Source organism: Diadema antillarum, unplaced genomic scaffold, assembly GCF_040938485.1.
Source record: "Diadema antillarum isolate AM-2024a unplaced genomic scaffold, OU_Dant_1.0 seq00000688_RagTag, whole genome shotgun sequence".
Lineage (NCBI taxonomy): Eukaryota > Metazoa > Echinodermata > Echinoidea > Diadematoida > Diadematidae > Diadema > Diadema antillarum.
Genome location: NW_027271593.1, coordinates 74,707 through 89,156, shown reverse-complemented (window position 1 = coordinate 89,156; position 14,450 = coordinate 74,707).

Here is a 14,450-nt window from a genome sequence, read left to right as displayed (position 1 = left end):
CTTTGCTCCTTGTCTTTGTAACAAAAACCAGATGTGTTAAACCACCATGCTAATGGAATGGCATGTCTCTTCTAATACTGTACTCTTTTTATTTCTACTTCTTGGTTACAGTCAATAGTCTGAATATTTGGTGCATTCAGTTATGGAAATTTGATCTTTTAATTTGACAAGTCTTGGGTCCAGGCTGGCAGTGATTTTCCTAGCCCCTTGTGTTTCATTGCTGTGAAGAGTAAGGGCTCACATTTCCTACAAATTCATGATCTTTGAATTCTTTCAACCTTTTGGATTGTACACAGAACACTTGTTACATCAACCATGAATGACACTCTATATCCAGACTCACTTTATCAAACACTGAACTTGTGCATTTTTTTTTTTTTTTAAGATATAGTAACTTTATTCTTAAGAAAGTACAGTGTACAGGTGTGGAATGATAAAAACACAAATTTGGCAGCAAGGATTGTGGAAATTATGATCTTTATGATTAGATTGAGTTTTGTCATCCTGCTTTCTGTTTATGCATTCCTTCTGTAATTAATTAAGGTGTGAAATGAATAAATGAATACATGTACCTTGTATGTGTAAGAAGCAAGAGGAATTATCAGTTTATGTCCTAGTGGTCTGTGGTTTGTGTTTGAAATTGAGGATGGAATATCTGCATGTGATCTCATGTAGGTAACATTCACTGAAGTAGATTGTGTTTATTGCACAAGCATTACAGAGCTTAATCATGACAATCATCAGACTTTCACATAAGACAATATTAGAAAATGAGGTTTATATCAGTCCTGTTTTCGTGAATAATACAGTTGCAGCAGATTTGAAGCTATGCACAGATTACAGTGGAAACCTAGTGTATTACAAGATTCTTGAGATATTGTTATATCAGATCTCTTTATATTGACTTTCCACTGTATCATAGAAAAACAAAATCTCGAGTGAGTTCTGCAGCTTAGAAGTCCTTGGGAAGTATGATTACACTGTAAGCCTCTACCCCTTCTTTCTCACCCCACTCCTAAATAAAATGATATGATTGTATCTCATGTATGGGTTTAATCCTTATTTTGTGCTAAAATCTTTCAGAGCCTTGCATCTGTAGACAGGTTTTCATATCAAAACTTGCCGACTCGACACAAATGTGACCAAAGCACACAAGGCTTAATTAAACTTTTGCTTGAGAAGGAGGAGATGATCGAAGTAGCAGCTGTAAATTTGGTCATAGTTGCTGCTCTTTGCTGTTTTAGGGTCTGTGTCTAGATCTGTGTGTGTAAATGTGATCAAGCAGCCACCAATACAATGTACTAGGACTTCATGCTTCAGAGGCAGGGGGGGGGGCACTTGAGTTTCCAGCCCCCCCCCCCCCCCCCCCCACACACACACACGCACTCGCACTGCTTGAAAAAATGGAAAAATAAAATATCACAACAGGCATGAATTTCAATGATCTTAAAATTGACACCCCCTTCTTCTCCTTCGCTGTTCTGACTGTTGGTTCATAGGGATCCAGGAATTCGGTAATGGGATGGGGCATAAACTATTTCCGGTGCCACTTCCAGGTTTCATCAGCTGACAAGCGAGGGAAAAAAAAAAGACTGGGAACGCATTTTTTCCCCACTTCCTGGTTTCATCGGATGACGAAAAAAAAAATTAAAGGGGAGTGCTCGCACCCTTGTCAATTTTAACTTCTTATTTTTTTATTTATCCAGATAAATTAAAACAACATGTCTAGGGGTGCCAAAAACAGGTACGAATGCCCATAATGTCTGCACCCATGAAGTGCATTACACACCAATTTAAAACAAAATTATAATCAAAACATTTAAATACAAAAATCTAGATACACTGAAGCGTAGTTATGATACAGTAAAATGAAAATGAGATTTAGCTCTGGCCTTCGGAAAAGCAATATTTCACAAAGAACGGATAATCAATATAAATATGTTAATTAGTGATATTGCTAAAGAGGAATAGTCATCTTAACAACAAACAATATTGCAGGATATACAAGCGAGATACAATGTATTAAAAAAGTGGATGAATATATCAGAAAAGTCTATATCATAATGCATACACATTAATTTCACATCAGTCAGAATAAGGTTAGAACGTTTACCAAATAAAGCATGTACGGTATGCTATAAATTCACATACATAAAAACTGTCTTAATAAATATCTAAAACGAGAAAGAGATGTAGGGGCCTACTGGTTACAATGTTAATTGTCAATGAATTCCATTCTTGTGCAGTCTTGAGATAAAAATAACATTTGAAATGATCAGTTCTTGCAAACGGAATATATACTTTCTTATCATGATCATTTCTACCAAATCTGTTCTCTCGTGTAATTCTGTGTTGTCCCCTACCGATGTTCACCATATCAATTATCATTTTGTAAAACATTAGGTCTATAAGTCTGAAATATTTTCGTCTTGTGATTAATTTCGAAAATGTATGTTTTGCAACAACGTGTTATAACTTGTTTCCCAGTCACGGAGCAATAGTCTCACAAACCTGTTCTGAACACGCTCAAGTACGTAACCCGTATGGATCACATGCAGCAACACAATATTCTAAACATGGACGTACACAGTATATTAAAGTTTATACAACACCTCAGAATGATGTCGAATTGTGATTGGCCAAGAACATGTCACATGACATTCAATAGAAAATACCTATCAAACTCATTGAGAGTGACAGCCATACAATAGGCCCCTGGCATGGGCCTATAGCACGGCTCGAAGGTACTATAGCACGGCTTCGCGGGGGGCTACTAATGCATGGCCCGACAGAGTTCTGTGGCTCACACCCGTTCACCAATCATTTCTACCAAATCTGTTCTCTCGTGTAATTCTGTGTTGTCCCCTACCGATGTTCACCATATCAATTATCATTTTGTAAAACATTAGGTCTATAAGTCTGAAATATTTTCGTCTTGTGATACTAATGCATGGCCGCTCACAGAGTTCTGTGGCTCACACCCGTTCACCAATCATTTCTACCAAATCTGTTCTCTCGTGTAATTCTGTGTTGTCCCCTACCGATGTTCACCATATCAATTATCATTTTGTAAAACATTAGGTCTATAAGTCTGAAATATTTTCGTCTTGTGATTAATTTCGAAAATGTATGTTTTGCAACAACGTGTTATAACTTGTTTCCCAGTCACGGAGCAATAGTCTTACAAACCTGTTCTGAACACGCTCAAGTACGTAACCCGTATGGATCACATGCAGCAACACAATATTCTAAACATGGACGTACACAGTATATTAAAGTTTATACAACACCTCAGAATGATGTCGAATTGTGATTGGCCAAGAACATGTCACATGACATTCAATAGAAAATACCTATCAAACTCATTGAGAGTGACAGCCATACAATAGGCCCCTGGCATGGGCCTATAGCACGGCTCGAAGGTACTATAGCACGGCTTCGCGGGGGGCTACTAATGCATGGCCGCTCACAGAGTTCTGTGGCTCACACCCGTAGCAAAGCGCCAGCAAACTACATTGTACAGTGTACGTGCTGGCCGGCTGCGCTGCGCTGCCGGTAAGTCTCACAGACCAGGCGCGGCGCCGGCGGAGTACTGCAACGTTAACGTGTACGCGCAGTTACTTTACCTAGCTAGTTGCATGTATCGCGGCCTTTACACCTACTGCTGTGTTTTAACTTTTGACTCTGATCTGCTACGTGGACCACAGTGATCCCAACATCAAGATTTCATTTCAAGTTGAGAAACCGTAATTTGATTATTTTTCTGTGTTTTTATACAAAATCATTTTCGGAAATAGACAAAGTCTAGACCCACTACTAGATCTACCGACATCTCAGATCGACCTAACAGTCAGGCCTAACTCGATCTAACGTTAGCGTAGAATGGGTATAGACCCTGCGGAGTTCGTGATTCCTGTGACTGTGTGGTCGAATCATGACGAGTGTTTGAAAGCAGTACACGCAAGGTGGTTTACAATTCATTGCCTAATTGTTACATTTATTTTTGGGCCTTCCTGAGTTGGCGGTCACTAATTTTGTATTGTGATTGTGGACAAGGTGTTGTATAAAACGAATAATTTATGATTTTGTTCGTGCATTGGGGCACGTAATACTGCACTCGGCGCGAGATTCGCCACTGGTCTATTCAACGCGGCGCTACGCGCCTTGTTGAATAGACCAGTGGCTCATCTCGCGCCTCGTGCGATATTCGTGCCCTATGCACTCACAACTCATAAATTATTCGTATAAAATTGTACAAACTGATTGAAACATGTGAGGGATAATGTACAAAATTCCTTTTTACAAAACCAATAATTTTACTACATTTGACAGAATCATTCCACTTAGGGTCTAAGTGTTCATTAATGATTATTCCTAAATATTTTTCAGACTGAGTTATATCTAATTTCTTTCCGTATAGAATATAATCATAGGCCCCCTAATCATTATTTCATTTTGATAAAAAATAGTGCTGGAAGGTGTCAATCAGTACGTCTGCAACTCTAGTTCGGTGGTCGGGCGTCACTGCGCGCGATGTCTAGAAGTAAAGTGGTAGGCCTACATTTGTCGATGCGCGCGGTACGTACACGTGTATCGAGTACGTACGTATGATGGTTTATGTGCAATATCGCACACTGAACTCTATAGAGTTCTCAATACATAGGACCATACTAGTACCGTATGTCATGTACACAATGTATGTACGGTCCGGCCCACGGGACACGTGAGTAGTATGGCGTGGCGGCGGCCTCGGAACTTGTGGAACAAGGCAGGCGCACGGGGAAGGGCAAGGCCAGTAACCAAGGAAGGGTAAGAAATAAACAGAAGAAAAATACGTAACGTTAATGTTAGACCTTACTGGAAGTGTTGGAAATCAAAAAATTAAAGGCCCAACATCATTCATGGTCTACTTAACCGCTGTTACGTACAGATCTAACGTTTTAATGCTTCAAAAAGGATATAGGGGAACGTGGGGCAGGATAGGCCACATTTCACTAAATGTGCTTTATTTCAAAAACTACGTCACAAACTTCCACATGAAACAGGATTTTCAAAGATTGTGTAAGGCAACACTATCACACGTAATATCATCTTAATTGCCTACTTTTATTTTATGTACAGTCAACCTCGCCTAAGTCGACCTCGCATAAGTCGAAAACTCGGCCAAGTCGAAGCTCCAGAAAAGTCCCGATTTTCTCTTTACTTATTTCTTTAAAATAATCTTGCACAAGTCGAAGTTTTACAAGTCGAATTTCGCCTATGTCGAAGATAATTTCGTGTCCAGATTTGTGTAAATACATGTAATTTTCATCGCACAAGTCGAAGTTTTTTTTTTCCCCGCACGTCATTCAAACATTGAGTGAAGCATTCTTTCATTCTTCGATAAATTAGCGAAGGAAAAAAATCACTACTTTTGTAATAAAATACTCCCAAGGGTCGAATACAAGTTAACCCTAATATCCCTTGTATCCTTGATGTCCAGCTGAGAAGAACATAAAAACCAAAATTTCAGAAATGAAGATTTTGGTGGCCCGCGAAAAAAGTCGGATGTTTGCCATTACTTTTGGAAATGAACAGCGGTAACAATCGGCTCCGTAAGAAGCTAAAATAAATGTCAGATGTTTGCTTTTAATTTTGGAAATGAATAACGGTAATATTCGACTCCGTATGATACTAAAATGAATGTCGGATCTTTGCTCATACTTTTGGAAATGAATAACGGTAAGATTAAGCTCCGTACGGTGCTGAAATTAATGTCAGATATTTGATTTTGCGTTTGGAAATGAATAAGGATAACAATCGGCTCCGGAAGATGCTGAAATGAATGTCGAATGTTTGCTTTGACGATCGGAAATGAATAATAATAATATTGAAGTCCGTACGATGATAAAATTACTGCCGGATGTTTGCTTTTACGTTCGAAAGAAAATAACAATAACATTCAGCTCAGGAAGATGCTATTCCATAAAAGTAAATGTCGAATGGTCACTTTGACGTTCGGAGATGAATAACAATAATATCAAACTCCGTATTTGTACCATGATTTATATAAATGTCGGATGCTTGTTTTTGATTTCGAAAATAAATATAGCAATAACATTCGGCTCCGGAAGACGCTGAAATAAATGTCAGATGATTGCTTTTACGTTCGGAAATGAATAGCAGTAATATTCTGCTTCATACGATGCTAAAATAACTGTCGGATGTTTGCTTTCAAATTTTGAAATGAATAACAGTAACATTTAGATGTGTTCGATTGTGAAATTAACGTTTGATGTTTGCTTTGACGTTCGGAAATGAATAACAATAGTATTCAACTCCGTACGATGATAAAATAAATGCCGGATGTTTGCTTTTACGTTCGAAAATATATAGCAATAACATTCAGCTCCGGAAGATGCTAAAATGAATGTCGAATGGTCACTTATACGTCCGGAGATGAATAACAATAATATTCAACACCTATTTGTACCATGATTAAATAGAATAGATGTCGGATGCTTGTTTTTACTTTCGAAAGTAAATAGCAATCACATTCGGCTCCGGAAGATGCTGAAATAAATGTCAGATGATTGATTTTACGTCCGGAAGTGAATAACAGTAATATTCTGCTCCATACGATGCTAAAATAATTGTCGGAAGTTTGCTTTTAAATTTCGAAATGATGCGTTCGATGGTGCAGCGGAAATTAACGTTTGATGTTTGCTTTTACGTTCGAAAATAAATAGCAATAACATTCAGCTATACGGAAGATGCTAAAATAAATGTCGAATGATCCCTTTGACGTACATGAAACGCATTTCGATTATTACAGTCCAATAACTTAAGTTTCTCGATTTTTTAAAACTCAAAACAAAACAAAAAACACTAAATACTATACGTATTGCTATACCGTCTTCTGTATTTCAACTGCCTATAAAGACATAAAAAGACACTGCATTATAAAAATTTATCGGAGCATATCGGGAAACATGCACGAGACATTCTCCGAAGAAGCTTCGGGGTCTGTTCGATGTTTCACGAAGATTTTGCGAACATCGCGCACGTCTGGCGAAGGTCAAGCGCTATGTCGAGACAGTAAAGACATTTTCAAAAGCAAATCACGACCAGATCATGACGCATTGTGCGGAAAAGTTCATTGAAATATATATATATATATATATATATATATATATATGGTTAACACATTATCCAGACATTTGAATTTTATCTAATTCAAATTCTTACCGAAGTAAAAACATCCCCGAACAAATAACGGCGCCCCGAACTCCCGCGTTCGTTTCGCGATCTTTTGCAGAAATTACGTGCAACGCATTTCAATTATCACAGTCCAAAAATTGAGCTCCGGGATTCTTTTTTAAAACGTAAACAAAACAAAAATACTAATTACAACATAATACTACCGTCTACTGTAATTTCACGGCCACTAAAAATATGATAAGACACTGCATTATGAAAATTCGTCTGGAAATACAAGTCGAAGAAAAATTCGACTTCCGCGGAAGTCGAATTTCGCGTAAGTCGAAGTGTTTTCGCCGGTCCCAATAGATTCGACTTAGGCGAGGTTGACTGTAATTACTAATAGCCATCTCAAAATAGCCAAATCTAGGATAGGACAAACAATGAAGACGCATATTTCCGTGTTCCACTTGAAACGGTCGCTCTTTCTTTTGTAATTCCGGACCATTCTGAAACTGGAAAAAAAAATAAAACATATATACATTAACCTTACCAAATATGATGGGGCAAGATGGGACACCCGCCCAATCTGTCCCGAGGTGGATGTCCCATCCTGCCCCATGCACATACACACACTACACTGACTTCTTATTCTGGTTCTATTAGCTCTACACAATACATGCAATGACATGTAGTCTGCCTACATTTTGTGAAATAAACTTGATGTACCTGGTATACTATAAACACCACACGATATCAACGTTCTACCTTTCTTCATATTATGCCAGGGATACTAATTTACTATACATTTCTTAACTGCAGAAATTCTGCCGTCATCGATATCAATTATTGTGTTTGTTGTCTTCCAAAGCTCAAGAGAATCTCGGCTTCACAGAGCGTAAAGATGGCTTCCTGACAGCGTGCTTTTTATCAGTGCAGATTATAGTGCCCTCTGATGCTTACTTAGATAGTTATCGCATTTTCCCATCCTGCCCCGTGTCCCATCTTGCCCCACCTTCCCCTACTTCGGTGTGAATGGCATGGGTCAGGTGACTCAGAATTGTAAGGAACGATATGATTGAAGTTAATGTAAGACAGGTTTCTACTGGATGTAATGTCCTCTTACAATCATGAAATCACAGGTTACATCAAGTTAATTGAACTGCTATGAGTGCACTGTAAGACTATATCCACATCTAAGTTAGATCGAATGTTTTCATAATTTTGGGACCTTTGGCAGGAGCAGGCATGGGTAAATGGTGTATTTGGTACAAAGACTCAGACTGGTTCACGCTTCATACCCGGTAATTATTTTGCTAACATGCTAAGACTTCAGTAAAAATGTGAATTTAAAATTATAGTGCTTCACTCATCACGTTGTCTGGGTTCCTAGAGAGGTCATTGCAATCTACTGAATGGATAAAAATAAAGGAGACATTTTTCGTCAAGATCAGAGCTATCTTGAAAGCTCAGGGGAGAGTCGCCTGCATTTTGTTACTATTACTCTGTGCTGTACTAATAGCATGCGAAGTTTGAGTTTGCATATAGCTTTGTTGTATGCTTGAGATTTGCTTTGAGACAAACTTCTCAATATTTTTCATTTAGATTCGTCTTGGTATTCTCTCCTATACAGGTAAAGGTCGACGGAGGGTAAATGGACGAAAATGAAAAAGCATATCGCTGTTGCGTTCGTAGTCTTGCTGGCTTTTACTGCTGTAACCATCTTATTGACAGCGGCGTACATAAGAGTTAGACAAGGAGATTTTGCCGTTGCTTTACCTGCTCCTTTCTTCTCCAATCCGTCCCTTCTACGCAACTTCTCAAAGGTATACAAAAGTTTTCCTTACATTAGAGGCTGTCGGTAGGGGAAAACAAGGACATGAAAATCATTCAAACATCAGTCGTCTTTGTCAAAACAAAAGATTTGAAAATTGAAATTAGCGACCTGCAAAGTATTTTAAGTTGCATTTACATAAATGTATAGACTGAGTCATACGGAAAGGAACCGTTGGACACGATGATTGATCATCTCAGGGATTAATTTTTTTTTCCTTTCTGTATTTTCTTCTTGTTGACTCTTTCTTTTGTTGTTTGTAGGGGGATAGGAATATCTGATGAGGACTAACACCATCTAGCAATCAAGTGTTTGCTGGAGTAGAACTTTCATTGCTTATTCTAGCTGTATCAAGCAAGAAATTATTTTGCAAGCTTTGTGTTAATGTATGGAAATTTTTTCTGAGCAAAACATGCATATTTTTTCAATTCATTACCGGAACGGTCTATTGATAATAATTGTATTCTAAAGATTTAACGAATGCAATAGTTTCCATCTACTTTTTCTCATATACAAGAATGAAGTACAATTCATTGTGGTGATTTCTAAATTAAACTTACCCAAAATACTTTTGTGGTTAAATGATGATTATCTCTTTCGCGTTTATCTTTCTCTGGACTGCTTAACCAGTTTTCATTGGATAGCTGTGCAGAGCAGAAATCGGAAGAAGGCGAAGTCGGAAGCATTCGGACGGTACGCCATCCGTTCTGCCCTGGTCGAAACGTTAGAACCAAGGGCATGCGCTCCAACGAGTATGGCCTCCCCTCGAAACTTTCGTGGCAAAACGCCACTACCTTCACTAGTGGCAGGTTCTCGTCCTTCACAGTAAGGGGAAAGCACGGTCAGTTCCGGGTTTGCGATCAGTTGGAACTCGTCATCCAAGCAAGGAACGGTCTTTACCAAGCAAAAGCGTACGGTGGGGACTACTTTCGTGCGAGAATATTCACCAAAAATCGGACCTTCGCAGCCAGCTCGTCAACAGATGGAGAGGTATTCGACCACGGGAACGGATCATACACCGCTCTTTTTACTCTTAAATGGGCTGGCATCGTCAGCATCGAGGTCACGCTCGTTCATCCTAGCGAATCCATTTATCTGCTCCAACAAATACAGAGTGAGGGCCTCGTTGAAGCACATTTTCTTGGAGGCTTTCGAGCTGAGAAATCCTCAGAAGTAGAAGCTACTCTGTGCGATATTTCTCTGCAGAAACAGTATGTAAGTATCAGACAGTGTAGTGCCTGAGGGGCATTTCACGAAACATTTTGTCGGCTGTTTTTCTTTTTCAGACAAATTTGCTCTCAACCAATCAGATGAAAGGATTTCTGTAGCTTACAACAGTTTGTAAGAAGAAATGTCTGACAAAACACTTTGTGAAATGCCCCCTGATTGTCGATACTTTTGACCATCGTCATAGTAATGATTTGTAACCATATACAATGGCCCTACTTTGTGAATGAATTATATTACTTGACTTTGTCCTAATAACACATTATGGGTACAAGTAGCTCGCTTAGTACCTCTTTGTCAATACCGTGTTCCCCGCGCTGTGCGATAAATTAAAGACGAACTGAAGAACCACCAGTGTCTCTGGCAAAGTATTATTGACAAAATTTGTGTGCAGCGTGTAAGGAGGCTAGACAGTCAAGTGTCATACAACTACAAGAGGATGAATCTATTTGTGTTCCAGAAACTTGCACTTTTCTTGTAATTTATCATTTCTCCATCGTCTGTTTGATAGGGTCCACTGTGTAATTTCACCGATGAGAGATCGGGCTTCCCATGGTTCTGCCGGAAGCCACGAAACTTGTCCTGCAAACATTGGTTCGGGCATCGCCTCCGCCCACCTTCTGATGTGTGGAATGAAACGCGCTTTAATGACAGACACAGTCAACTCCCTTTCTGGAAGTAAGAAATAATGTATACTCAATTAATAGTGCAAAAGATCCATAAAATTTCAATAACAGCAACAACAAATCTAGATAGATGCATCATAGAATAGTGTAACCTTTACTTCTCAAGTTTTTATTTATTTATTTTTTTGTTGGAAAATACAGATGGAAAACAAGTACTTCAATATGTCATGTTCTAAAATATAAATACCTGACTTAAAGTTTTTAGTCTTATGTGACAACAGGGAAATCTAAATAGGGGAAAAATCCTCTCTGATTTTGTTTGACAATTTTGCTGCTTTTGCGAAACAGACACGAGACATTTTCTCAACTTCGATTTCAAGAAGATTTTGTGAACATCGTCACGTCATGCGTAGGTAATGCGTGTAATATTACGAGGCTTTCAAAACACTTCAAGAACAAATTACGATCAAAAACCGACCAAGAATGCAGAAAAGGTTCGCAAGAATATATATATATATATATATATATATATATATATATATACACTGTAGTTGTTCCGCGTATTGGCAGTACTAGAAATAGCAATAATAAAGTCACAACAGAGGAATGCAGGGAATGCATTGATAGCCAATCTTGATTTAATGAATAATCCGAATTTTCGAGGAACCTTCCTCTTCTTCAGGGATGACAGTACTGTCATCCCTGAAGAAGAGGAAGGTTCCTCGAAAATTCGGATTATTCATTAAATCAAGATTGGCTATCAATGCATTCCCTGCATTCCTCTGTTGTGACTTTATTATTGCTATATACACTGTATATATATATATATATATATATATATATATATACATGTATATATATATATACCTACAGAAGTACCGACGAACCCACGAAGACTTGACTACGCTTTCAAACCCCCGCGCCGGTTTGGCGATTCTTTGCAGGTTAAAGGGATTGTACAGTATTGGTAGAGGTAAGAATTGGGCTTTTAACTTTTTGCTAGATACCAAGAAAACACTTATGATAAAATACAGAGCATACCATTCTAAGAGGAATTCAAAGTTGTTGTTTGTTTTTTCGATGAAAATCGGGTTTGGAATGACTGAAACATCCAAAAACACAGGAAAACAAAGCCATCGTAATAAAATGTGGGTCCCACACTTTATTAGAATCGCTCTTTTTTGGATATTTCAGCCATTTCAAAACCAATTTTCATCAAATAAACATTTAATTTCGGGTAGAATTACATGCTCTTTCATATTTCATAAAAGGTTTCTCATTATCTCACCAAATAATGTTAGAAACCTGAAATTAGGTCTCAACCAAGACTGCGATCCTTTTAATCAGCAAATGTTGGTATCTTTTCCAGGTTCACATCCTTCGCAAATGGTGTGCATGTTCCATGAGCCGTCACACTGTCCGGAAATTGAGCGAAGATGGGCACATAATGAAATAAGTGTGCCATTTCGGCTCTGATCATTTGTGAGGCTCTCAAGATGCTTACAAAACGCCATACCTGCTTTGGCTATTTATTAGCTCATTCCTACAAGGTTTGGGACACACTTTGAACGAAAATTGAAAAATCCCATAATCGCGTGGTCATCTGCCAATTTCTTGACAGTTTGAGGCCAGCCTTATAGTAAGTGTGTGAAAGATGACGGTACTCCAGTCCACTGTGTGTCAATCATATTGTTGATATTGCGTTATCATTTTCATCGTTCGGAACATAAGATTGACTGTTCACGTTTGCTTTTCTGTGATCATGCTATTAATAATTTGTACCTGTATCTGTTTTCACAGGGCAAATATGAGGATTTCTGGAGCCACCGCTTCAATAGTAGTTCAGTCTCAACGAGGTAAAAAAATTCTTACAGTTTGGGTTTTAAAACTCTCAATGCTTTTCCTTTTTTGCTTCCCCGTTCTCTCTCTCTTTTTTTTTTTTTTTTTTTTGTCGTTATTTATCTGTCTTGCCTTTAACGTGTGTGTGTGAGTGTGTGTGTGGTGGTGGTGGTGGTGGGGGGGGGGGTATTTCGTTGCTTCCAGCCTACGAAATTGGGACCAATGGGGGACCAATTTTCACATTTCGTCTTTTTCATTTATGTCATATCCAGTTTTGCCCCTGTTGGGACCCCAAGGGAAAGGGGGGGGGGGGGGGGAGCGTGAAAAGAAGGGCAATTTCACATAATGCGTTCAGCATCTACTGGAAAACATTTGGTCAAATTTGTGGCCAAATTTGGCAGCTATTATAACTTTGGTGAGCTCGGAGAGGAAAGAGAAAGAGCAAAGAAAAGTATAGAAATCGAAACTCTCAACACTAAGAATGGCCCTAACGATTGCAAAATCATTGCTAGATGATGTCTAGGTCAAAAGTTTGACACTTTTGGCGCCATTGTATGCAGATTATTGATGTAAATGCGAGGTTTTCAGTTTAGTCGCTACACTCTTGGCGGGACGAGAACAGCAAAGGGGTTAAAAAATACCGCAAGTGTAAAATTTGAAATTGGAGGAAAGCCGGATAGACATTTATGAATACTGATGTGCCACAACTGGCATGACTGGTAGAGATGATTTTTTTTTTCTGTTATTATACCCCCACCCACACATAGTGTGTAGGGGGGGTATATAGGAATCACTCTGAGGTCGGGTGGCCGGTCGGTCGGTCGGTCGGTCGGTCGGTCGGTCGGTCGGTCGGGCGGGCGGTCGGGCGGTCGGGCGGGCGGTCCGTTGCAAAATCTTGTGGATCGAACTCCTCTCTCATTTTTTGAGCAATTGACCCCAAATTTGGCATGTGTGACCACTATCAAAGGTAGATGTGCAAGACACCTTTTTCGTTAGTATCGTGTAATGCGTTGCCATGGCAACGGCATATTTTCATAAAAACTTGTGGATCGAACTACTCTCTCATTTTTTAACCAATTTACCCCAAATTTAGCATGTGTGACCGCTATCTAAGGAAGATGTGCAAGACACCTTTTTCGTTAGTATTGCACAATGGGTTGCCATGGCAACGGCAAATTTTAAAGAAATCTTGCAAAATTTTGTGGATCGAACTCCTCTCTCATTTTTTGAGCAATTGACCTCAAATTTAGCATGTGTGACCGCTATCAAAGGTAGATGTGCAAGACACCTTTTTCGTTAATATCGCATAATGCGTTGCCATGGCAACGGCAAATTTTCCTAAAATCTTGTGGATCGAACAACTTTCTCATTTTTTGAGCAATTAATTTCAAATTTGGCATGTGTGACTGCTACCACAGGCCGATGTGCAAGACACCTTTTTCATTAGTATTTCATACTGCGTTGCCATGGCAACGGCAGATTTTCATAAAAATCTTACAAAATGTTGTGGATCGAACTACTCTCTCAGTTTTGTGACAATTCAGTTTGAATTTGGGATATGTGATCAATGTACTATATAGTTGTGCCAAAACATCTTTGGTGTGTGCGTTAAAAAATCTGTTACCATGGCAACGGCAGTTTTTTTTTAACCAATCATACAAAAATGTGTAGATAAATCTCACTCCTTCAGTTTTTAAGTATATGGCTCGAAAATTGGCACATGTGACCACTGTGGTACGTAGATG